Here is a 23,717-nt window from a genome sequence, read left to right on the forward strand (position 1 = left end):
ATTAACCTAATGTTAAGATAATACCTAAATTGATTTCAGTGGAACTAGGGATGAATGAGTTCATAGGGTCAACTACAACTTCAATTGAGTCTTTGTAATTCATGGTGTTGGTATTGCATTTATCCCAATCCAAGTCATCGTTCGGTCACTCTGAGTTGAAAAGATTCTCATTAACTTAATATTAAGCTAGTACCTAAATTGATTTAGGTGGAACTAGGGATGAATGGGTTCTCATTAACTTAATTTTAAGATAGTACCTAAATTAATTTAGGTGGAACTAGGAATGAATGAGTTCATAGGGTCAACTACAAGTTCCATTGAGTCTTTGCAATTGCATGGTTTGGTATTACATTCATCCCCACCCGGGTCATCGATCGATCACTCTGAGTTAAAATGAGTTCTTATTAACTTAATGTTAAGATAGTACCTAAATTTATTTAGGTGGAACTAAGGATGAATGATTTCATACGGTCAACTACAACTTCAATTGAGTCTTTGTAATTGCATGGTGTTGGTATTGCATTTATCCCAACCCGAGTCAATCGATCGATCACTCTGAATTGAAATGAGTTCTCATTAACTTAATGTTAAGCTAGTACCTTAATTGATTAAGGTGGAACAAAAAATAAATGAGTTCATAGGGTCAACTATAACTTCAATTAAGTCTTTGCAATTATATCGTGTCGGTATTGTGTTCATCTCGACCCGAGTCATTGATCGATCACTCTGAGTTGAAATGAGTTCTCATTAACTTAATATTTTAAAAACTATATCTTTTAAAATTTTAAAAATTAATTAAGATCAATTCGGACCAAATTAACAATTTCAAAACTTGTCATTCATTTCCAAAATTACAAATCAACCCATACAAATCATCCATTTGCATGAAAAACTTTTTCTCATTTCAAATCTGAAGTTTTCGTACTTCTCTCTCTCTGTCTCTCTCTCAATAATACAGACAACAACTATTCAACATATTGCTCAACCCTTCAAAACAGATCAATTTTCTTCCTATTTTCGATCACATAGTTGTTATTTTTTACTTCATTCTCGCTTGCATCTGTCGTTTTCTCTATCTTTGTAGGTGACAAAGTTTGAGAAGAGTTCTACATTTATTATTTATTCTAAAAATTAGTGATTTTAGTTAATAATGAGAAAAAAAGACTTTTAGTTGCATTATCTTCGAGAATGGGTTAACAATTTTGAGTTTGATGCTAAAAAAGTAGAAAGCACTCGAGAAAACCCTAATTTTTGTCTTAGTATTTTTTGAATATCGTGGTATTGTTGGATGATGTTTGTGGTATTATTGGTGGTGTCAGTATTTGTGTTTTTGGTGGTGGTATCGGTGGTCTTGGTGTTGGTATTGATGGCATTAGTGGTGGCATTGGTTGTGGTATTGGTGGTCCATTTGTTGCAACGGGCAGAAGATCTATTGGGAGATATTAAATAGGTTTTAAAATAGATTCCCCATCTGTTCCAACTGATGGGTTATCCGTTGGAGTATTTTTTTTTAATGTGGCGTAGAATAATATATTGAAATTTGTCTTACCTTTTTTTTAAAAAAATTATGCAGACATCAAATGCAATGTATTTTTTTTTTATTGTTTGTAGTTAAAAGATGTCTCCCAAAAGAAAAGAAACTGAAAGTGGATCAACTTCTGACCACCCAACAAAAAAGACTATACAAATAGATTTGGAGGAACTTCCTGAACAAGCTCAGTCAGGGTAAAATGAAACTGAGGAAAGTGATAACTCCTTCTCACAAATGGGGCATGAATTAATATTGAAATCCCAGCATTATCCTATCAAAACTATTAGTATCGATAGATTTTTAGTTGCGATGCCGATAGATAGCCCTAAAAAAGTAACTAGTGATCTTTTACTCAAAAGTTAGTTGGGGAAATATTTTGATGAAATTAGGAGTATTATGAAGAATGAAAACATAGACGGACTTTTTAACAGGAGTTGTTTTGCATATTTTCTTAAGTTGCCTAAGGACCGCACTCTCTGTTTCCCAATAAGCATGGTATATGGTCTTCTCAAGTGCAGGATCAAATACATGAGGGATGATAAAGATTCAAACAAGGGAGAAAAAAATGGATGAAATCTTGATCAACTACTGTGGCATGTTGGTTTGTTTTGGATTGAAAGAGTTTGTCATAGTAATGGGTTTGAGATGCGATCGTCCAGAAGAACCTCCCATTAAGAAAACACCCCACAAAGGGTTCAACAAATACAAAGGAAAAAAGATGGGTTGTTGGGCATTATTATACGTAGCTACAAAGCGGATGATTTGATGGTAGATCTCAAGGATAAAAACATACCAAAGCACTACAAGGAGAATTATGTTTAGTTTGGTTTGTCCATTCCGTTTTATTGGCAAGAGACGTCAAAAAAGTCATAGAAGATGATTTGTTAGCGCTTGCTGATGATTTTGAGAAATTCAATGATTATCCCTGGGGATATGATAGCTACTAATTGACCGTCGAATATTTACTAACAAAGCTATCCCCAAAGATGATCACATTATACGAATTTCCTTAGGCTTTCATGGTAAAACTGATCACTACTTTTACTCATCTATTAATTTATATTGAATATAGTTATTATGACTTTTTTGACTTGCTTCCTGTTTATATTTTTTAGGCTTGAGCATGTGAAGTTATTGCTCCCCTCTGAAAGCAATACAAGGATTACTCAGATGAGGTTTCTCATCCAAGGGGATCCTTAGGTGGTTGGCTACAAAAGGCAGCAAAAAAAATATTGAGCAGGCTAATCTCTTTAACCCTCCGAATGATGTAGTACGTCTTCTTTCAACCTAAAAAATTTGCCTCAAAGAAAGACATTGAAACAGATGTTCCATCTATTACGACAGATGAGTCGTCTATTGCAATTGATTACCCTTCAACTGCTACTGGTGCAATAGATAGGTAATCTGTTGTGATAGTCGATCCATATTTAGCAACATATTAACCATCTGTTGCTTTAGTTCTCTAAACCCGACTCAACAGATTGCCCATCTACTGCAAATTATACAATAGATGGGTAATCTGATGCAATATATTATCAATTTGTTGCGACATACAGATCAGCTATTGTGGCAACTAGATCATCTGTTGCATAAGTTAGCTATGTTAACATGTAACCCAACTGACTGTAAATTATTATTATATGATTTAAATGCCTCTTGTATTTTTTTATAGGTTGTGTATCCTTGGATCATGCCTACTGAGCAGGAGTTGGGGATGACTTTTTTTAATACTCTAGGTCTTGTTGATACAAAAGCAGACCCAACGGTGGATTTAATAAAAAAAGAATTGGCTAGAGCAACATCCATAAGAAAAGCAGTTAGGCAAGGTCAACCTAATGTTGAAGCTATTCATGACCAACCTACTGTAACAGATTTGGTGCTTCTTCTGGGGTGTTGCCAGTGGAGTTTGTTAATGATGTGGCAACCATCCTGATGTTGTTGTTGCTGCCAGTCGTGATTATGAGCATGTTGGTGCTTAGGAAAAATAAATACATTTGAAAACACCAATTGCACAAGTCCTTTTCACCCCTACATCGGTCCCTCCCACCCTTACAATGGTCCCTCTCACCCTTCTTCGCCCTTATGTTCTCATTGCAAATGCAAAGTATGCAAGGACAGAGAGGATAAACTCCTTGAAAAATTAGAGGCTATTGCTGAAGTTGCCGAGAAGTTGAAATTCAAGAGGGGTATCATACCATCCAAGAAGGTGAGGGAGCAATACACTCCTACAGTGACGGTTAGGAGTAAGAAAAGAGTAATTAGCCAAGTACTCTCCAATTGAAAATCCAAAAAAATTACAACTCCTCCCGCTCCAAGTGTTTTTGAAGTTCAGGGGCCGCTGAAGAAGGTGGAAATATATGCGGAACTTGGTGACGAGGAGAATGAGGAACTGGAAATATCATGACTGACAAGACAAAACCTCCACAAGAATACACCATGCATTCATTTGACGCCCAAGACTTCATGAGTATGACAAATATGCGTAAGTAGTACGTGGATAATGTAAGTTTACTTTTGCTAACCTAGCCTTCCAATCTACTCCATGAATGAGAAGCTACGCAACAGATATGTAATTTGTTGCAACAGTTGGGTATTCTATTGTAATATAATATACATCTATTTTATAAGATACGTTAGCTGGGTAATCTATGAACTGATTCAGAGAACCCTCTACAATAGAATCTTTCCACTGTGTTTTTCTTCTTTACAATTACTAACCTATTTAAAAATTGTCTTCTTATACCACAGTATGTTGATGAAATTCTCTGCCTTATAAGGGGCAGGCAATTAGCGTACCCCAATGCTTATGATGTTGCTGATAGGATAATGGACCTCAACTTCTACAATAATTTCAAGGATAGGTACGATAATCTTCATAGGAGAGCTAGTCCCGGTGGCTGGAGATTTGATAAGTTAGTTTCTACGTTCGAATGGGATGAAGACATGATTAAATATGTTAGAAGGAAGTGGCCGTATCCATACGGCAAGAGTTGGACCAAGGCAAAGAGAATCCTTGTAGAAAGTGGAAATGGAATATTTTCTCGTTGTAGAGATACTACTCGATGAGGGAAAGATTAAGGTTTATGACTGCAACTTACCTGTCTTCAACGAGGACATATTTTTAACCCATGTGCAGCTACTCTTGAAGTTGTTCCCCAAGTTATTAACGCAGAGTAAGATGATAGATTATTTGCCGACGGAAGTGTTGATGAAGGAATCATGGGATTTTTAAGGTTGAATAAGAACGTCCACCTCCAAAAAAATAAAATCGGTGCAACGTGCAGGCCGTACTCGCTTGCATACATCGAGTGTTTGCTGACCGGCACCAAATAACCGATATGTGCGACTCCATTGTGGAAAAGATGCAAGAGGTCTAGGCTTATGGGGTACTAACTAAATGGTTAGAGCCCGTGTATAAAGAAGAATATGTACAAAGACAAAGACGAACATGATAATAATTTTTCATTTCAAGCCACTTCACTTTACATGTAGTGGCACTAATTTTTATGTCTGGCGAAAGTTGAATTTTTATAATGCAACAGATCGTGTATATCTGTTGTAACAGATGTAATAACTGTTGTGATAGATTGATTCTGTCGGAAGAGGTTGGTCATCTTTTTCACTATGCAGATGTTTCCCAGTCTGTCTATCGCAACAGATATACAATCTGCTGTAACATATAATCTATCTGTTGCAACTGATAGGTAATCTGTTGGAACAAATAAAAAAAATAGAAAGACCTGTTATATAATTTTAAACAGATGACCTAAATAAATGGTTGGAACCCTGTATAAAGAAGAATATGTACAAAGATAAAGACGAATATGATAATAATTTTTTATTTCAAGCCACTTCACTTTGCATGTAGTGGCAATTTTTAGTCTGGCAAAAGTTGAATTTTTATAATGCAATAGATTGTATATCTGTTGTAACAGATACAATGCCTATTATGACAGATTGATTGTCTATTGGAATAGGTTGGTCATTTATTTCATTATACAGATGTTTTCCAGTCTGTCTATCATACAGATATACAATCTGTTGCAATATACAATCTATTTGTTGCAACTGATAGGTAATCTGTTCGAACAAATCAAATGAAAGGAAGACCTGTTATATAATTTCCAGCAGATGACCTACATGTTGTAACATATGTCTAAATCTGTTTGATAAGATATGTCGTTTGTTGCTGTAGATGTATTATCTATTGTGATGTTTGAATCTAGTATTCCATTTCAATTAGCACGTTCAAAACTAAGGATTAAATTATATTCATAGACTGCATAAAATAAATTGAAGCCTTCGATAATTACATGAAATAACTCAACAAATAAATGAAATGTAAAAAAATCATTATACCCCCAAATGATCTACTCTACAAATAAATCAACAAGTTAAACCAAGAAGGATAGGTTATTACATTGACAAACTCAAGCTATAAAGATCTACCCAATATTTGTTCTTCATCTGGTGTTATAAAATTCAGCTTTGGTCGTTGTGGATCTTTTAATGTCGCGTGCGTACGGCTTCTAAGCTTTTCATTTTTCGTATTTCCATAAAAGAGTAGCATATCTTTTGTGGAGTAATCTAGCATCAAGTCCATCATTTGGTACTTGTAATCCATCGCTCAAATACTCGGCGTACGCGGCAACAAAAAGACCGCAATCTCTGCATTTTAAAAAAATAGATAATCCATATCTTCCAGTTCATGTAAGCGTTGTGAAATTTATGAAATGAAACAAAATCATGACACTTATACTTACAGGCTACCAATGGTTTGTTGAGCAATTCCTTCAACATATTGTACATCAAATGGATTACTCATTCTATTCCAGTATGCTTCAATCGTCGACCAATCAATACGAACCTTTTGGTCCAAAAAGTCACTCAAATCAAGGTAAGTAGGCAATATTTTGGCCAGTTTTTGTATCTTAGACAACGGCCCAAAACGACATCCAACACTCAATGAAATTCATCACCACAATTGATTGAAAGTATACTTCGTCAACCAAATGCCAAGGTAAGCCAGTTGGAATGTTAAAACCTTTGATGATGTTGATTAAGCATTCCTCATTTTGAGAAAATTTTAGTTGTTGTTGACAATACCTATCGTAGCCATTATTGCTGTAAACTTTGTACAAATAATTGTCTGTCGTGTATCTGTATTATTCTTGTGTTTGAAACTTGGCCTTCTTTCTGATGTAGTAAAAAATGACATCGATGTGTTACACATATTATCAAACATTTTAGATTATGTGATGAAAAAATTAATACACAGATGTAATTAAATAAAGTATTAATTAATAGTAATATGCATGGCATTTAAACCTCATCATTCTAGCAAGTTTGGGGTTGTGACATCAAATAGAACCAATTCTTCATTTCGAAATGTGAAACAACAAAGTCGAACATATCAAAACCAAGACTCGATTTATTCACTTTATAGTGTTCGTCATTTTATTTTCTACATGATGATTTATATGTGTTAATGTCATGTTCTTATAACAAGAATTGTATAAACCAATATCTTTAAAATTGATTTATGTACCTGCCGACATAATTCTTTAACAGCCCATCAACAATCCATTCTGAATAGTCATTGATCAACCTTGTTAGTTTTTTTAGAGCCTTGTCCGAGATGTTGAACCCTTCAAATGGGTAATTCTTCTGTTCTCCCGAATTGACAGGCTCCACCTTTTCTTCTTCTTTGGAAGCAGTTGATGGATTATCAACTTTGATATTATACCTTCAGCAGTAGCATCTACTGTGACATCCACTTGAAAAGCTAGAATTATCAATACTAATTACAGATATACAACTGATTGTCCAACTGTTGCAACAAATGAGTCTTATGTTGTAATAAATGGATCATCTATTGGGACAAATTCAAACAGGTGACCCATCTGTTGCAACATAAGACTCATCTATTGGTAGAAATTAAAATAGTACGAAAACCTAATTTGCTCAAACAGATAGACATATGTTGCAACAGATAACGCATCTGATGAAACAAGTTAGACAATATCTGCAACAGATGTATCATCTGTTGAAACAGATATGTGCCTGTTTGTTTGCTGGAGCAGATGATATACATTCACCTTTTTCAGCTCATGCTACTCCCATGTGTCCCTTGTACATTGAACAGCGGTGTAAGACAAAGACATATGCGTTGTAATTTTGCTTTATTCAATGCTTGACGATGCTTTGGAAATATCTTTCCTTTTCCTCTAAGCCACTTTGATCTCTAGTGGAATGTATGGATATGAAAACCTCTTTGATGGAATAACACCCTTTTAGATGTTATTTCCTTTACAAAAATAGTTAGTGAATTAATAGCATTAATCACTCCATCATATTTTGCCTTGCAGTCTTGACATTTACATGCAGAACATTTGCTAGAAGTGGCAAAATCTGGAGAAAAATCTGTATAACCAGTATGATCATAATCATAATGGCTCATTGTTTCAAAAACTGTAAGAGGAGAATCATTATCCCCAATAGCAATGCCACTACCACTACCATCATCAACAACAACAAGCCCACCCTTCGAAATTATTTTTCTTGTGATGGTTGTTGCTCCAAACAATTTATTTTTATTCTATAAATGACCTTAGGGTCCGATAAAGTTTGCACAGACCGTAAAATAAGAAAAAATGGCATCCTCAACTCTTGATTGGTCGAAACAATCGACGAATGGACAATCTAAAATAAATCAGTACATATATTAGAATGATAATGAAATCATTTAAAATAATCATTAATTAAAAAAAAAACTTGATTAGAATTAGACTTATTGCTTCCTTCGGAGGATTGAAAAGATCAAGATATTTTGTATTTTTATCAATTTTGGCCGACAACTATCTCAAGATTCTTGACAGGAAACTTCTTCCTAATAGTTCAGTTGTTGTCTCAAATAAAGATTGGCTTCAAATGCCCAAGCTTATAACATGACGCCAATAAATCAAAAGCATTATTGAATAAAAAAAATGAATCATATCATAATAAAAGAAATATTTACCATGAAAGCCTATGGAAAGCCATATAAGTTGACTATCTTTGGTGTTAACAGAGTCAACAAATATTTGACAGTCATTTTAAAGCTTTCATAACCCCAAGATAGTTGTTAAATGCCTCAAGATCCTCTGAGAGATTTATTAAACTAAGGCTTATGTTGTTGTTAACGTATCTCGCCCAAAGAATATTATGTACAAACCAAATCAAGCACAATGATTGCTTGTGCTTCTTTGAAAGTCCTTTACCTTTCAACACTTCTATCAAATTTTTATTTTTGAAGCCTGGACCAGCAATAGACACCAGGTCATCATGATCACTCGACTTATCGTTGTCTTTTTTGGGTGTGCGGGATGCTTTTTTTAGGGTTAGAGTAGGTATAAGTTGAGAATGAGGAGGAGAAGGATAATATCTTAGTCCAGTAACTATGGCAAACTCCTTCCAACCAAAACAAACAAGCATGCCACAGTAATTTATCCACACCTTATCCGTCTTATCTTTGTTTTCATACATAAACGTACGCTTGAGAAGATTATATACCATTTTTATTTGAAAACGAGCATTGTTGTCTTCCGATAAATCAAGATGTTGCCCAAAGTAGCTTTTCCTAAAATAAGAATCCAATTTTTGTTCTTAAAGTATTTTTCTGAAGGCGTCAAAAGATTTTCTCAGGGCTGACTTAACAACGAAATCACGCATTAACTCTGTGGCACCATCACACTACATTCTCACAGGATAACGATCAATGCTGAAGGTTTTGACCAACTCTTCAATGGAAGGGCTATTAGCATTTGGATCATCTCTTTTGAAACATTTCTCTTCCCCGTGTTCATTACTTCTGCTCCTTATTGAGATAACGCTTATAAAGCAAGCTCATAAAGTGGTGGATGTAGCCTAGCTGGTTCACTTGTTCCTTTTACTTAGACTTGATTTGCTTTCTTTTCTTTTGAGGGTCATATTATCTTAAATTAATAGGAACATAAAATAGATTATAATTGATTAATGCATCGTTAAAAAAGGATAACAATAAATCTAACATGCAAACAGTAAAATAACAGTTCCAACAGACCACACATCTGTTGCACCAGGTATGTTATCTTTTGCAACATATAATCGACATGTTGCAACGAATAAGTAAACCATTAGAAGAAAAAAATAGATCAATCATCTGTTGTACTAGGAAGGTTATCTGTTGCAATATATAACCAACCTATTACAACGGATGAGTAATTCATTGAAAATAATAAAAATAGATCACTCATCTGTTGCACCAGGAATGTTATTTGTTGCAACATGTAACCAACCTATGTAGCGGATGAGTAATTCATTAGAAATAATTATAATAGATCACTCATCTGTTGCACTAGGTAGCAACAGATATCCTACCTGGTGAAATAGATGAGTGATATGTTCTTATTATTTCCAATGGATCACTCATTTATTGCAACAGATAGGTTATCTGTTCAGGATATAACCAACTTGTTGCAGCAGATGAGTAATCCATTGGAGATAATAAAAATAGATAACTCATTTGTTGCATCAGATATTTAATTTGTTACATCGAATGTTTCATCTGTTAGATCAGATGGGTTAATCTGTTGCATCAGATAGTTTATTTATTGCATCAGATAGTTAATCTGTTGCATCAGATAGTTAATCTGTTGCATCACCATTTTAAGCAAGAAAAACAACAAAGCAACCCAGCAACACCAACACAATAACACATATTAAGAATACCAACGGTGACCAAAAATCACCAACAAATCGAATCAATAGTTTGACAACAAGAACTACAATAATAACAAAAAATTATATTTCACACCGAAAAAAGTAAAGAAGAAATACCAGAAATTAGGATTTTATTCAGTCCACATTTCAAACTTAAGCAAGAAATATTAAAATTGCTAACCAATCTAGAAGAAAAGTTGGCTCAAGTCATAATTTTTTACTTATGAAAGAAGAAATAGGATGACGAAGAATTCACAGTTGTTGTCGCCGGAGAAGTTGACTAAAGTTCCTCTGTTTCTTCATGTCGATTGATGGTTAAAAGTCGAAAAAGAACTCACCAGCTATTTGTTGCAGGAGCTTGAAGGGAGAAATTTTGCAGAACTGTTGAGAGAGAGTTGAGAAACTGTCTCTCGAGAGAGGAGAGAGACGGTTGATTTGGAGTAGATGGGTGTGGGTTAATTTATATTTTTGAAAAGATTAGAAAGTTTTAAAAATATTAATCAAGTACACAATTAACTTAATTAAGTTTTCTAATTATATTTGACCCTTTAAGTTGGTCAATATCACAAATCCTTCGTTCAAGACTTAAAAAACACATTTCCTTCAATTTTCAAGTTGGTTAATATCACAAATCCTTCATTCAAGACTTAAAAAACACATTTCCTTCAATTTTCTCAAGATACTTCTAGTTTAATGTCTCAGATATCATCTGACAAAATATAAGAGACATGAGATATACGACTACAAAGACGAAAAGGCAAGGTGACACATTTGAATTTAAAGAGAAAATAAGTTAATTTTTATGAAAAAAGAAGATAATATAATTACTTACTATCATTTATTGTCATAAAAATGGCCATTTTGTTATGGCTAACACTTTTGGAAACTATTAAAAAAGTATCACATTAAAACATTTTATCAATTGTAGAAAGTTAGAATTTACGAGAAAACAACTTTTCGAGTTTGAAGAGAATTATATATTCTTTTTTACCCAAGTAGACTAAAGTACTCATTTTTTATCTCTTTTTATGAATTACGTGGGATAATTATATGATAAATGAGAGATTCGAGATAAATGAAAAGGCAACAACGTGGGAAATCACTTGGTTAATTAAGCAGAATTAGCATTAATACAAGTAGACAAGCATAAATTACAAATTATAAGTAAATAAGAGATTAAAGTTAGAATTGGGCCCCTTTTATTAGCCCATAAGTGGGCTGCCCAGCTTGGGCTTCCTATTTTCTGGACCTTTAAGTCCATTTTTCTGCATTGTATACCAGTTGTATACTCCTGCGTTTCCTGTATATATACGGTGTATATATGGCTGTATTTCAGCCAAATACACACAACTTTTATCGCCCAGCTTTCCTTTCCATTTTTCCTCCTTTAAAAAACTTGTTTGTTAGTGTATATCAGATGTATACAGCTTTGTATCAGTCCACTTTCTTCATGTGTTAGTCCATTTTGGACTTGGTGCGGGTCTTGACTCAATGTGAGTTGGGTTTAACCTAACGAAATGCAAGGGTGGAGAGTACGCGGGACTCGACGGAGGAGTTCATGCATATGAAAAGGGATAAAGATTAGTATCAAGAACTAGATCAAGTATTAAAGCACCACATTCATAACTCTGAAGAAACATTCTATAGTCACAAACTCATTCCTCACGAAATCGGGGGATTCAATTGACACACAAACAAGAAACAAACCACACTTAAGATGAAAAAATCCTTAAAACTTAAGAAAACATAGATGAAACAAGCCACGAAAAAACTAAAATGCATATGAAAAAAATCCTTAAAACTTAAGATGAAATAATCCAACACTAGCGAGAAAACAAGCCACGAAAAAACTAAAATGAATTCGTCCAAAGCTAAATATAATTATGAGAGATGAAACACACAAAATTTAATAACACGATTAAACATAAATAAGGCTTGAACAGTAGCATTTAACAAAACTTAAAAGAATAAACTAACAACCTCTCATAAAGTCATATATTAAGTCAACTAAGCCTATTTCATTCCCCTTCACTCCTTGACAAGTCCAAAAGGACATTGGTATATTAAGAGGGTCACGAGGAGTCTTTGGAATACAAACCTACTCCCACTATACCCATTAATATTTTGAGCCAAGGAAATCTTAGGAGTGGTTCTACAATTCACAGAGGAAACAAAGGAAAACAAGGTAGCTGAAAAAGTCAATTACGGGCTAAAACAAGCATAAAACCTTAACTATAGAGGAATTGTGAAGAAAATAAACTATGACATATAATTCATCACTAGGAATATAGAAAAAGGTCAAATAAAGATTGATTCAATAAAAATAAAGACCTAAAAGAATGTTATGAGGGACGAAACATACTAAATTTATTAACATGATTTTAGACACGAACAAAATGCTTAAACGGTAAACTTTTAACAAAGGGACAACAAGAGTATACAAGTTCAACATATAATCTTTGGGACCTCAACCAACAAATCACCTCCATTTTTTTACCTATTGTGAGGTTTATACTACCAGAAACAACAAGAAAACATAATAAATCCTAGTTTTCTATACCAGCAAAACAAACACCCTCAATTTAATATGTGATTTACTCATAGCTACTATCATCTACGGAGAAAAAGCACCCTCAGAATCGAAAATATACTAACACACATAAAGTAACAGCCAGCATTACACTACTAACTCTATGTTATTTGAGAGAGCAGATAAAAGGATGAGGGATTAACTTTTTTTGGCGCAGGAACTGGGACGCCGAAATGAGCAAGACGACTTCGGAATCGAATTTCGAACTCAAGTTTTGCCGGAGTTTAGGATAACCTCGACGGATTTTCGATTGCGTGAAGTTAAAGGAATGCTCCTTCAAAATTTCCAAGTTTTTTCCCGAAAAATCCTCCTCCTTCACCCTTGACCCTTGCTATCTATTTATAGGGGAAGCTAGGGTTTTGAAAGAGTGAACTTCAAATTGAAAATTTCAAATCTGTTTCTAAAATTTTTTTGATATCCATGGTGAGGAATGGCCTTTGTACTCACGAATCAGTAAAGGGATAGAGGAAAGAGCCGTTTGGCTTTATGGTCAAAGAGGTGAATTAATGGTTTCCCAAAATGGTGAGTCATGGGCTGAAAATGGTGAAAGCTTTCTGAACTTTGGCCATGGATGAATGAATTACGAGGGTAAAAGGGATAATTTTACCATTGAATTGTTGTTGGCCATTGTTGGTTGTTGAACGTTGTTGCTCGCTTGTTGTTGTTAGCGTTGGAATGGGTTTTGGCTGTTTGTTTTTATTGTGTTGAAGATAAGGGGAAAGGAGTACGGGCCCGGTCAGTTTGTTGCTGTTTTTGTTTTTATTGTGTTGAAGATAAGGGAAAAGGAGTACGGGTCGGGTCAGTTTGTTGCTGTTGGGCTGGATGGTGTGGCTGATTTTGCTGAAGGGAAAGGGTAAAAAGGGAAATTGGGTCGGGTTGGCCGCTATTGTTGCCCAAAATTAAGAATAAGAAAGGGCTATTTTGGCCAATTCTTGGGTCATTTAAAATATAGTCAAATTATATATGGATTTAGTTAATTCATTTAGATTTTGATCATATTGACAATTAATCGGCCAATTTTCTTCGCAATTTTGGCCTATTTAATTTCAATTATGGCCAATTCAATGAATCGACTAAATTGAATCAATTTTTTTAATGAATTACCAACCAATTCAATTTCGAGCTTCTTTATTCAATAAAATCAAGAAAATATTTTTCAAATAAATTATATTCAAATCAAGACTTTATCTATTTGAATCCATTTTCAAGAAATACTTAATTAGAATCTAATTTTTGTAAAATGATTATTCAAGTAACAGAATTATACAGTCTCGTACATATGGATACGAAAAAATATAATCACTAATTAAAATGAAAAAATTATCGAGATAAATAATTTAAAAAGTTTGTATCCAGATAAAACCAATGTTGTAATTTTATTTAAAATCGAAGAAACTTGAAATTTAACTGAGTTGGGGAAGGCGAAAATTAGGTGTCAACAAATGCCCCTTCCTTTGGTTAGGATGATGCAAGTAACCCTGTGCAAAGGGAGTTTGACATTCCTAATTTTGACCGACCACAAATTCATTTCTGAGAGTGATTGGGTTTCGCGCGAGTTTTATGGAGTTATGGCCGAACATCGGTATCAGATTTCCTACATATCTTAGGTTACATAAGAATTTAGGCCACTTGTAGTTCATAAAGCTTGATCTAAAGCACAATTTTCAAAGAATTCTCGAGCTATCCCAATTTTAAATTTTGGTGAAATAAAAAATGTGGGGAATAAGCGGATTAGGGAAGAGGTTGGAATGCAGTCGATTTTTCCTTACGAATATCATCCTATATATCCCTGAGACTCAGGAAATCGGATTGCATATAGTTTGACTCGATAGGTAGATAAGATAGTATTTTATTTTAGATGATCTTTGGCTCGGGATGAGTGACAAGCTGATTGAGTTGAAGAAAAGGGGCTTCTAACCTCTTAACCATGAATATGGAGATCTTCACATTTATAGATAAGATTTTACATAAATATAATCTCCAAACTCTGAGTGTGTTGTCACTCGAATTTGAAGGAGAGAAAACATTACCCTCGATGTGAGGTTAGAAATACTCCGAGAGTGAAACTGAAACAAAAATCTCAAAAATACCCACATGTCTTCTAATAGGGATGTAGTTTGATGGTGGTGGAACTCGTCTTTCAGCTCGCGTCCAAAGAGTTTGATATTCCTCTTTGGACTATATCCCAGTTCGTCGCAAAGAAAAAGTTTCACGTTATGTTGCGTCCTTTTTAGAGTCGTTCGCACCTGTGATTTTGACTTGAGATTTTCATCCTTTTTGAATGCTCTCGAAAACATCTCAAACAAAACTATTAGTAATAAGCACAACTCACTAAGGTTTTATAGTCTTTTATCATATCTCCGTGTGAGTTGCTACCTACAAAAAACGTCATCCTTCTATGTACCTATTTGGAGAGTGATAATTTTTGTAATACCCGATATAATAACCCTTTTGTTGTTGAATAAAATGGTTGTTTTGATAGTTGGAAATGCTCTTCAAAGTGGGGTGGCCCTCTTGGGCACCGACGACACATATAGAGCAGTTATTACAGCCGCATAGCCATATGCTATAAAGCGGTTCCTGCAGCCGCATAGCCATATGCTAATGTGGCAACCCTTTTGGTCACCTGTAATGCTTGTCGTATTTGACCTCAGGGAGTCTTGCACATCTCTCGTATCGATACGACCTATAGATTTCCCTTGAATTGTCAATCTTTGGATAATCTTGTGCATTATTTGATGTTGGATATGAGGCGACTTACATATATCCTTTAAGTTGCTAGCTTTTGAGTAATCCTACACATTATCCAACCTTGGATAAGAGATGACTTATAGATATCTCTCCAATCGCTAGCTCTCAGGTATTCCTACATATTTTCCAACCTTGGATACAATATGACTTATAGTATCTCTCAAATTAGTGGTCTTTGGGTAATCTTGCGCATAATTAATCTTAGATATGACGCGGCTTATAGAGAACCCTTAGACCTATCAATTTTTATAATCTTGCAAATTTTCTGATAAGGATTTAGTTGTGGCTTATGGACAATCTTCAAACTATCAATCTTTGGGTAACCTTGTAGACTATCCGGTTAGGATATTGTTGCGGCTTATGGATGACCTATATTTTATAAACTTATAGGTAATCTCCCACACTATCCTATTTTAAATAATGTGACTTATAAATGGTCCTTGGATTGTCAATTCTCAAAAAATCTAGTACATCGTAAGTTTTTGGATAGCGACATATAGAAATCCTTCAGACCATATGTTTCTTGAGATCCAATAGTGAATGTAATTAAATTCTTTGGTGGTTGATGCACTTGAAGTTGATGAATATTTCTCAACGCCAGATTGTTTTTCCTTTGTGTGATTTGATAAGATATGAATGCTTCAGAATATCCTTCAATGCCAGACTCTCTTGTCTTTGCATGATTATCGAATATATATATGAAAATGCTTTAGAATATCCTTCAACAATAGACTCTTTCTCCTTTGTGTGATTAACGAATATAGAAGACTTTGAATCAATCATGGGCATCATGTAGTATGGATATGCCCTTGAATTGTTGTCTCTTTGAAACTAGTCGGAGAAGGAAATATGATTTTCAGGACACGACCCTTACGGCATGGTTATCTTGGAATAGCCCTTTTGGCATAACCCTCTCATCGTGGCCCTCGTGGCATGTCCCTCTTGGCATAGCCCTTTCGGCATGGCCCTCTCGGCATGGTTCTCTCGGTATGGCCCTCTCGATATGGCCCTTTCAGCATTACCCTTTCGGTATGGCCCTCTCGGCAGGCCCTCTCGGCATGATATGATGCAGTAGAAAGATAAGAAGGAATGCAAATAACATGCAGTGATTGTAGAAAACATTACCTCGACCATTCCACTAGCATGTTGGACCTTCTGTATATACCATTTCAAATATCCATCCTTGATTTATTGGGGATGTGAGTAAGTCATCATTTTTAGTCCCATGTTTGATGATACCTGTAACCACAAAAAACCTGTTAGTTTTGGGAAACTCAGCTGTTTTCAGCTTCTAACCATCCCGGTTTTTTGTTATTGGCCTTATGATGTTTGGCTTCTTTGTATTCCTTTAAACCAAAGAAATATGGTGACTAATCGATGCTTTTGTTGGCTTTTTTTTTTGGCTCCAGGATAACCTACGTCCATAGAAAAATTGTTAGTTTTGATAAAATTGATTTGTGTTGACTTCTTCGATCTTCAGCTCCTATCATTGTTGTCATCAGGTTCTCATCTTCTTCATGTGTTTTCACCTTTTGACTCCCTCTTCGACTCCCCGGGTCGATGGGTATAAGGCAAAATTAGAGCATAACTTAATTTAAAGTAAGTACTTTTATAAATAATTGAAATTTCATCGATCTTTTACAAAATCTACTACCACCTTCTTGGTTACAGCCTTGTATGATGCAGATTTTACCCACTTCGTAAAGTAATCGGTAGAAACTAAAATGAATCTGTGTCCATTAGAAGCTGGTGGCTCAATCGAGCGGATGGCATCCATGTCCCAAGTGACAAACGGCCAAGGCATGCTCATAATATTAAGTTCGTGTGGGAGCACTCAGATCAGATCCCCATGTATCTGGCACTTATAAAATTTTTGCACAAACTTGCTACAGTCACTTTCCGTAGTCATCCAGAAATAACCAGCTCTCAAGATCTTCTTGGCTAGAGTAAACCATTCATATGAGGTCCACACGTTCCGGCGTGAATTTTTTCAAGTAATTTTTTAGCTTCAATGGAATCTACGCAGCATAGAAATACCAAGTTAGGGGTCCTCCTGTAAAGGACTTCCCCATTCAAAAAAAATTATCAGCCATCCTACAGATCATCTTCTTCTGATTGATTGTTGAATCTTCTGGTATGCTCTGGTTTCCAAATACCTCTTTGTATCGAAGTACCACGACTTTTAGTCTGGTTCTGCCTCTACTTGTGTATAATGTGCAGGATGCTCCTTCACATTTATTTCCAACGAATCAATTTAATTTTGATCCGAATGTTGAATCATGGAGGATATAGTGGCCAAAGCATCGGCAAACTCATTTTGTATTCTGAGAGCATGCTTAAATTCCAGTTCCTTGAATCTTCTACATAACTCATGTACCAATTCCACGTATGGCATGATTTTAGGGTTCTTTACGGCCCGTTCACCCAGAACCTGGTGAACTAATAGATTAGAATTTCCAATGACTAGTAGCTCCCGAATATTTATATCAATAGCCAGTCTGAGACCGAGAACATAGGCCTCATATTCAACCATATTTCGGTGCAAGGAAAGTGCAGTTTAGCGGTAACTGAATAATGTTAACCAGTTTCTGATATTAAGACTGCCCCAATTCTAGAACCCTTGATTAACCTCCCCATCAAAGAACAATCTCCATCCCGAGTATATTTCGGCAATGTCTTCCCCTACAAACAGTACCTCTCCATCTGGGAAATAAGTTTGGAGTGGCTCATACTCTTCATCAATTGGATTCTCTGCCAGATGATCTGCAAGGGCCTGCCCTTTGATCACATTTTGAGTCATGTATACAATGTCGAACTCACTCAATAGCATTTGCCATTTGGCCAATTTCCCTGTGGGCATGGCCTTTTGGAATATGTACTCCAGATGATCCATTTTAGAGATGAGATACGTTTTATATGACGTCAGGTACTGCCTCAGCTTCTGGATCACCCAGGTTAATGCACAACACATATTTCCAATAGCATGTAACGAGCCTCATATGGAGTGAACTTCTTACTCAAGCAATAAATTTCTCTTTTCTTTACTCCAGTTTTATCGTATTGCCCTAAGACATATTCAAATGCATTGTTAGAGATAGATAGATACAACAATAGAGGGCTTCCTTTACTTGGAGGAACTAGTACTGGTGGACTAGACAAATAATCCTTGATCTTGTCAAAAGCTTGCCGGCATTCCTCAGTCCATTTACTTGCTGCATCTTTCTTTAACATCTTGAGGATTGGCTTACAAATAATCGCTGACTAGGCTATGAACCTGTTGATGTAATTCAATCTTTCTAAGAAACTCGTGACTTCCTTCTTCATCTTCGGAGGAGACAGTTCTTGGATCGCATTAATTTTTGAAGGGTCGAGCTCAATGCCCCTTCTACTAACTATGAAACCCAACAGTTTCCCAGCCGGTACCCCAAAAGAATATTTAGTGGGGTTTAAATTTAAATTATACTTTTGCAACCGATCTAAGAACTTTCCCAAATGAACCAAGTGGTCCAAACTCTTGCTAGATTTGATGATCATGTCATCTATATACACTTCAATCTCTTTAAGGATCATATCATGAAATATAATTGTCATGGCTCTCATATATGTAGCACCAGTATTCTTGAGACCGAAGGGAATTACCCTATAGTGATAAACACCCCAGGGTGTGATGAAGGTTGTTTTATCTACATCTTCTTCGTCCATCAGTAGTTGATGGTATTCGACAAAGCAATCAATGAATGACTGTATTTCATGACTCGCACAGTTTTCAATGAGAATATGGATGTCATGTAATGGAAATTTATCTTTTGGACTGGCTTTGTTCAAGTCCCTGTAATCAACACAAATCCTGACCTTTTCATCCTTCTTCGGTACTGGAATGATATTGGCTAGCCATGTTGGATATTTCATGACCTCAACTACATTGGCATGGATCTGCTTAGTAACTAAATGCTGATTCTGGTTTCTTTAACTTCCTCATCATCAGCTAGGTTAACTATCTCAATTTCTTCTAGGTTGGGCTTTTATCGATCTTCAAAATCTTTTAGTTCTTCTGTTAATCATTCTGGGGCCATTGTTTCTTCATCAAAGCTCTCTCATTCATCATTATTTGCTTCGATTTATTGATTTAGCTCTTGACATGACATGACATTGGAAGGTTTTAAATTATTATTACTGAAATGATAAACAACATAAGTTAGATTATAGCGATCGAATAATATAGTAAAATCGGTAAAAATGTCTTTACAATAAGGGAGGATTTATTGAAATTTAAAATATTACACACATTGGCTACGATCTGCACTAGTTCAGGTCTAAGCCTTTGGGGAAACATAAAAATAAAAAATAAGGTAAATAAAACTTAAAAGATGGGTCCCAAGCCTCATTCGAACTACCACCGATTTTGCAAAAGTTAAATTTCATCCTTTCATCTACCACTTCAATCGGGGATTCATGATAGGAGTGGAAATCCAGTTCGATAGCTTCTCCCCTGGTTCATCTTTCTTGATCTCGGTCTTCTCAGGCAAATCCTCTATAATGGCATCACACTCTTCGAACAAGTTCCCTATTCCATCTTTGAGACCATCGCTTGTAGGCTTTACAGATACAGGAAATGACTAGTAGAGCGAAGGTAACCTCTTCGTCGATTCTTTGGTGTAGCCTGCGTTATACACTTACTCATTATCCACGTATCATCTGTTACTTTCATACTGATGGTTGCCCCTTCATGGTTTGGGAGTGGGTTGTTGGTAATATTTGGCGATGTCTTTTAAAATGAAATCACATTTTCGTCAATCAGATCTTGAATCTTGTGCTTCAAATTAAAACAGTCCTCATTCGTGTGTCCAACACTCCCTGATGAATGAACAATGCTGCTTGGTATGGAAAAATTAAGAGTTGGGATTGGTGAGTTTCAATGGGATAGGTTGGATGAGATCTGGTTTCTTTAGCATTTCAAACAACTGAGTTCTGGTTTCAACCAAAGCAATGAAATTTTTAGTGACTTTATTTTCGTTATTTGGATAAGGAAGATTTTGGTAGGTGGGGGGAGGGACCTGATGGTAATTTTGGTTAACTGGAGCTTTTTGGTAGGCTTGGAAGTTTAGGAGTGGAGCTTGGTAAATGGGCTAATAATTTGGCAATAGAGTTGGGTAATTTGGTTGATTGGTGGAGAAATTTGGTTGTGGAACTGATGTTCCTGCTTTTGATAGAATATTTTACATCTTTTACAAAAGATAATTATGTATTTTCAAGCAACTGTTGTTGTATTTGATACTGGATTTTAGTGTTTTCAGGTCAAAAACTTAGCTGAAGGGATAACTTGGAAAATGGAAGAAATTGGAACAAAAAGGAGAATGGCGACCAAATTGATGGGCCATCAACCATGTGATGGACCTTCAAAGTCACCGTCAAAGCTTAACAAAATGAGTAGAATAGATAACCCAAGTGATGGTCCAAGTGACGGACCGTTTGACCTCTAATGGGCCGTCAACCTAGCCATTAGGCTGAGATAGAAAGTGGTTCTTTGATTGTTCAAGCGACGTCCCAAGTGACGGACCGTCAGACCAGTTATGGCTCATCAATATAACCATCATGCCTTAGACAGAATGCAGCAGCTTGGGACTTTGAGCGATGGTCCAAGTGATGGACCGTCAGGCCACTGATGGATCATTAACTTGGCTATCAACTGTGACACGGCAATATTAAGTTTGAATTTCAAATCCCCAGCACTTGGGAACTTATAAATACCCAGTCTATGTTTAGATTATGAATCTTTATCGTATTTCCATCTTTTGAAACATATTGTACATATTACTCTCTCATATTACGAGCTACTTTTGTGGATTTTAGGATTTTAATCATCATTCTTACTGAAGTTCTAGAACAATTATGGGAAATTTTGTAAGTAATTCTTTGAATTAATTTATGAACAAAACAATATTTTCTTCTCTTCTTCTTCTTCTTCTTCATCTGAGATGTGTGGCTAAAGCTCCCATAACCCTTGTGATTTGTTGATTAGAGTTGTGAGGATTCTTAATTTTCTTAACTAATTGAGATTGTATAAACTCCTCTTCATAATCATGACATTTCTTGGTAGCAAACTCGAAGGGTGAGCCCAAGAACATTACTTGTTTGAGTAGAAAAGTGTACGTTGGGAAAAGAGGAGGCCTACAAGGAATTCAAAGGCTAAACCTTTGGGTTAAGGGTTGAGGCCTTAACAAGATCAACCCACCTGAGAAACCAATTGAATAAGTCAGTGTATTCTTTGAGTTTGAAAGAATTAAAGAGTAATAATCCATTTACGTTTGAGAAGTGAATGGGTGAACTTTAGAATTCAATAATTCTTGCAATTGAAATTGTAAATTGGAAATTTATGTCAACTCACAACCTTGTCTGCTTGAACATCTTGGTGAACATAATACTAGTTTGTTTAATCTCGTTGAATTAAAAACCTGTAATAACACTCATTAGTTGAAACAATACTTATTAACAAATCAAAACCCCCCTTTACTCCGAAACCTTCGATCAATCGTCCATTAATAATCATAAGACTTAATTAGCATAGTATTGCCTGTGGGATTCGACCCCAACCTAGTTAGGTTCTATATTTGAACATGACCACTTATTCTTTTTAATGAGAAATGTAATTTGGGCGTATCAAATTTTGGCATCGTTTTCGAGGAATACGGTTGTCAATTAAATTTATGAGTGTTAATTGACGTTTGGTCAAGTTCCTAATTTTACTTTTATTTGTTGTTTTTGTTTGTTACAGGATCTTTATTTTGTTTGAAAAGTAAGAGGAGGTCAGGAGAACCATTATTGCCATATCATCCGAAATATTAATTAATTTATAGAATAGAAGATCAGCAAGAAGTAGATAGACTAGATGCCTCAGCTAGGGCTCAATTGAACCAACAAAATGATAGTCAGCTAACTCGTGTTCCTAACCCAATTAAGGATGACTTGGGAGATAATAATCTGATTAACCTTGTAAATAGGAGGCGTGTTGAGAATGTTGCTAGGCCATTGAATAGGAATTAGGCAGCTAGAGAAAGAGCAAATTGTCAACCTGTTGTGCAGTTTACAGCTGATAAGGAAGATGACATAGATTTGGATGAGGCTGGTGCAATAGGATCAATTATTCCACCACTATTAGCACCAGGAGTGAAGTTTAAAATCACAAGCACCATGATACAATTGCTCAACCTCAAAGGGTTGTTTGGTGGACTTCCAGGGGACGATCCAAATATGCACTTGGTGAACTTTATCAACATCTACAAATCTTTTAACAACCCTGGAGTTGGACAGAATACATTTCAGTTGTGGTTATTCCTATTGTCTCAGTTTGGGGAGGCAATAATATGGTTGAATGAATTGGCTCCCAATTCTATAACAAACTAGAGGCAGTTGAAAAAAACTTTCCTAAAAAGGTTCTTTCCGCCTTCCAGGATGTTACAGTTGAAAGATAAGATTAGCAACTTCAGGCAAATATGTGAGGCACTCTATGAGACTTGGATGAGATTCAAAAAGAAGTTGACAGAGCGCCCTAACCACAAAATGATCGATGAGCATTTGATGGAGACATTTTATAAAGCTTTGAACTCCATCACTAAACCAACCGTAGACAATGCTGCAAGGGGAGGATTCATGGAGATTACTTTCACTGAAGATGCAGATATGTTGAAGTGATTGACTAAGACTAGTAGGGCTTGGCATACCAGGGATTATGTGGTAGCAAGCTCTACTATGTCTAGTGATATGTCTGCCAAGCAGTGATGAAAAAAGGATTAGTGCGACCAAGATATGGCACACATAAGGACCCATATGGATCTTCCCATAAAACATTTTCTATCTGGGAACCTTAAAAAGGCAAAATCGGTGGGGTCATAAGGTAAAGCTGATTCTGATTCTGAAGAGAAAGCTAATTATCTGAACAATTGAGGGGGAGGAGGGTCCGCCAAGGGAATCAAGGTCAAACTTATTATGATAAATTTGGTTATAGATATTGTGACCAAGGGAGATGGAAAAATAAGAACGATAGGAATGGATTGTATGTGCCTCTTGGAAATTGTGATAGTGCTACTCTAGTTCGGGTAAGATGTCCAT

Source organism: Capsicum annuum, chromosome 10, assembly GCF_002878395.1.
Source record: "Capsicum annuum cultivar UCD-10X-F1 chromosome 10, UCD10Xv1.1, whole genome shotgun sequence".
Lineage (NCBI taxonomy): Eukaryota > Viridiplantae > Streptophyta > Magnoliopsida > Solanales > Solanaceae > Capsicum > Capsicum annuum.